Source organism: Rutidosis leptorrhynchoides, chromosome 3, assembly GCF_046630445.1.
Source record: "Rutidosis leptorrhynchoides isolate AG116_Rl617_1_P2 chromosome 3, CSIRO_AGI_Rlap_v1, whole genome shotgun sequence".
In the NCBI taxonomy this organism is placed as follows: domain Eukaryota; kingdom Viridiplantae; phylum Streptophyta; class Magnoliopsida; order Asterales; family Asteraceae; genus Rutidosis; species Rutidosis leptorrhynchoides.
Window position 1 is genome coordinate 125,129,446 of NC_092335.1, and position 5,062 is coordinate 125,134,507.

Below are 5,062 nucleotides of genomic sequence, written 5' to 3' on the forward strand. Positions count from 1 at the left end.
AGGGAATACGAATGGACAAGGCCACGGAAGAGTTTTCAATATTAATGCGGCAGAAGCGTAGGAAGACCTGGAGTTTGTTACGGGTACGTTTCTTATTGACAATAAATCTTCTTATGTTTTATTTGATTCGGGTGCGGATAGAAGCTATATGAGTAGAGATTTTTGTGCTAAATTGAGTTGTCCATTGACACCCTTGGATAATAAATTTTTACTCGAATTAGCAAACCGCAAATTAATTTCAGCAGATAATATATGTCAGAATCGAGAAATTAAACTGGTTAGCGAAACATTTAAGATTGATTTGATACCAGTAGAATTAGGGAGTTTTGATGTGATAATCTTCATGTACTGGTTGAAAGAGGTGAAAGTAGAGATAGTTTGTTACAAAAACGCGATACGCATTATGCGCGAGAAGAGAAAACCATTAATGGTGTATGGAGAAAAGAGCAACGCGAAGTTAAATCTTATTAGTAACCTGAAGGCACAAAAACTAATAAGAAAAGGTTGCTATGCCGTTATAGCACACGACGAGAAAGTCAATACCGAAGAAAAGAACATCAGTGATGTTCCCTTCGCAAAAGAATTTCCCGATGTATTTCCGAAAGAATTACCGGGACTACCTCCACACATATCCATTGAATTTCAGATAGATCTTGTACCAGGAGCTGCACCAATAGCTCGTGTTCCATACAGACTTGCACCCAGAGAAATGAAGGAACTCCAGAGCCAATTACAAGAACTTTTACAGCATAATTTCATTCGACCAAGCACATCACCGTGAGGAGCTCCTGTTTTGTTTGTCAAGAAGAAGGAAGATACATTTAGGTTGTGTATCGACTACAGAGAGTTGAACAAACTTACCATCAAGAATCGTTATCCACTACCAAGAATCGACGACTTATTTGATCAACTGCAAGGCTCGTCGGTTTATTCGAAGATCGATTTACGTTCCGGGTATCATCAAATGCGAGTGAAGGAGGATGACATTCCGAAGACTGCTTTTAGGATGCATTACGGTCATTACGAGTTTATGGTTATGCCGTTTGGATTGACTAACGCACCAGCTGTGTTCATGGACCTCATGAACTGTGTGTGTGGGCCATATCTCGATAAGTTTGTCATAGTTTTCATCGATGACATACTTATATACTCAAAGAATGATCAAGAGCACGAAGAACATTTAAGAAAAGTGCTAGAATTGTTGAGGAAAGAGAAACTGTACACTAAGTTTTCAAAGTGTGCATTTTGGTTTCCAAGAAGTTCAATTCCTCAGTCACATAGTGAACAAAGAAGGTATTCAGGTGGATCCGGTAAAGATTGAAACCGTTGAAAAATGGGAAACCCCGAAAACTCCGAAACACATACTGTGATGACCCGAAAATTTCTGACCAAATTTAAACTTAATCTTTGTATGATTAACATTTCCGAAACGAAAAGCAAAGTCTGTAAAACTGAATCTCAAAATTTTTGAACTACTTTCATATATTCAAATACCTTTCGGTTGTTCTTGACAATTCGCGAACAATTATATGTATATAGATACATATATATATATATATATATATATATATATATATATATATATATATATATATATATATATATATATATATACTATAACTTGAAAATGTAACAATGTATTAATTGTTTGATACTGTACATTAAACTTATTGGTTTAAATATTTATTTGAATATATATGATAAGTTGGAATATTAATTGTATGAATAATTTGCGACGTATATTTAAAACGTGTTTATGAATGTTGAAAATATATATTAACTTGGTCATAAAATGATTTGTTATTATATATATATATTAACAAATAGCGAGACAATGATTTATAAAAGTAAATGACCAAAATACTCGAAAGTTTAAGATACACTTTGAATGATATAGTTTATTGATAATTTAAGACTATATTTTGACAAAGGTACGAGTCACAAAACGTAAATTGCGAGTTTTCTAAGCGTACAAAAATGCGTTCGAGAAACCGGAACCGGGACATAAGTTGAGTGACAACGTACGAGTCATCGGAACGAAAATTACAAGTCAACTATGCACATGAATTTAATATAATATATAATTAATTATTTAAATTAAATATATTATATATATTATATTTAAATATGTCGACAAACAAAACAACAAAAAATTGTGAGCTGGATTTTGAGGCCATGCGATCGCATGGAAAATAGGCATAAAACCCATGCGATCGCATGGGGTCAGATTTTAGGAAAAGTCTATAAATTGAATTCGTTTTTGCTCGATTACACACATATATGTTCAGCTCTCTTTATATATTATTATTATTATTATTATTATTATTATTATTATTATTATTATTATTATTATTATTATTATTATTATTATTATTATTAATTATTATTATTATTAATTAATATTATACATAAAATACTACGACGAGGTCATGAGTGTGTCACTTCAAAACAAGCTTTTCGAACGTGATAGAGCTAAGGAAATTATGGGTTATAGCTATGGAGGTTATGGGTAATATTTGTGGGTATTGTTTGCAAGTCAAACCTAGTGTTTATCATCTCTGTTGCGTCTACGTACTTTCCTACAATATTGAATCTCAATATTGATACGTAAGCACTCATATTTTATCTTTTATATATTAATTGTGTATCCATGTCTAGTGCTCGAGTATATATATTTATACATACGTGTATGCTAAATTTCGTCGTTAAATAGTTTATAATATATCATGAATTAAATACATATATTACTGGTAAAAGGTATATGATATACATGTTTTTGGAAAGCTGGCGAAAAATCAATAACTTTTCATTTAGATATCGAATAGTTTCGATGAACGGATTAAAAGATATGATCAACTGAATTATAATTGACGTTAATTGGAATTGCTTTTGAATCTGCAATTAATATTTAAACAACTTGTTTGTAAGATTGATAAATTGGATTTTTGAATATTACCAACCGAGTAAATGAATTCTTATATAAGGTACGTCTCGTTTTGTTGAACTATTGTCAAAATTGACTTTTTGAAACGACTTTGGATAACTTTTGTATGTCGATCTCGAGCATTAGGATTGTGATACACTATGACCTGACCTAGCTTGATAGACATTTATTGACCAACATATGTTCTCTAGGTTGAGATCTACGGTTATTTGGTAATCCGAGTTTCGGTCGGATTTTGGTGAACGACTTTATATGCTGCTAAGGTGAGTTTCATATGATCCCTTTTACTCTCTACATTTTTGGGGTGAGAATACATGCAAATCCTTTATTAACTGATTTACAATATTTATATGCGTGAGTTTCATTTGCTCCCTTTTTAATTGCTTTTACAATCTATATTTTTGGGCTGAGAATACATGCACTTTATTTTAAACGCAATGGATACAAGTACATACTAAATTCTACACTGAGTTTGAACCGAAAATCCCTTAGCTTTGGTAACTAGTAACTGCCAGTTATAAGAGCTGGTGGGCGCGAGTAGTAGTATATGGATCCATAAGGCTTGATATCCCCGTCCGAGCTAGAGCGCTAGCCTTTTAACGGACGTATGCTATTTGAGAAGCGTACACGTTGGTTTGCGTGTACTATTAAGATGATTATACAAAGGGTACAAATTATATATACGTTAAGTTTAGTTACCAGGGTGCTCAATCTTGTAGAATATTTTGATAAACATTTCTGGATGAAACAACTGAAATCTTGTGATCCACCTTTATATACAGATTATGCGAAACACTAAAACTATGAACTCACCAAGCTTTGTGTTGACACTTGTTAGCATGTTTATTCTCAGGTTCCTAGAAGTCTTCCGCTGTTTGCTTATATGTTAGACAAGCTATGTGCATGGAGTCTTACATGGCATATTTATCAAGGAAACGTTGCATTCACCAAATCATCACCATGTATCTTATTTTGACTGCATTGTCAATGGAAATACTATTGTAAACTATTATTTACGGTGATTGTCTATATGTAGAAATCATCAGATGTCGAAAACCTTTGATTTAAATATTCATTTATGGTGTGCCTTTTCAAAAGAATGCAATGTTTACAAAACGTATCATATAGAGGTCAAATACCTCGCAATGAAATCGATGAATGACGTGTTCGTCCATATGGATTTGGAGCGATCGTCACAGTTGGTATCAGAGCGTTGGTCCTAGCGAACCAGGTCTTGCATGAGTGTGTCTAACTGATAGTTGTTAAGATGCATTAGTAAGTTTGGACTTCGACCGTGTCTGCATGTTAAAAGTTTTGCTTATCATTTCTTGTCGGAAATTACATGCTTGTCATTCTTAAAGTCTAGACACGTTTTCCTGCATTTATTGCATAAATAGTTTATAGACAAAAATTCATATCTTAGCGTATCTGTTACTGTAAATTTTTCCTGACATCTTCCGAAAATTTCTCCGTAATTTACGGGATTTTGGTATTATATATACATATGTAAATTATGTATTGAAGAGTACCAATCTAAATTCTATAATCTATCTTATATCAAAAATTAATTCCCTGATTATATAAGTTGGATCACGTATCTAGTTCAAATTCCTTAAACTCCGACAGCTATTCTGATATGGATATTCACCTGAACTCCAAAGGCAGTGTAACCGGAATGGATCAACCAATTAGCCATCACCTATTCTGGATGAATTGGGGATGGGTTCGTAGCCTACTTAATCATTGGAGAGAAGAAGAAGGCGATCCCTTCCATCCACCACATTGCCCTCTTGGCGAAGAACCTGAAGCACTAACCGGCGAACCTGTTCGTAATACCATTTTCTCTCTCATCTCCAGAATATCTCGTTATGATCATATACTCTCTCAAATTCTGGATCTTATTCATCTGCTCGTCCGAACCGCCAATCATCCCAGTGTAGTAGAAGAAGTCAACGAGCTTCGCGCTCAGGTAGTGGCTTTGGAGAATATGGTGCAAAGGTTACAAGCACCAGCAGAATCACCGGCATCAACAGTACCACCGACAACAACACCAACAGTACCATTACCACCACCAACAACATCCGCACCGCAAGCCTCAACATCACAATATGTACCTTG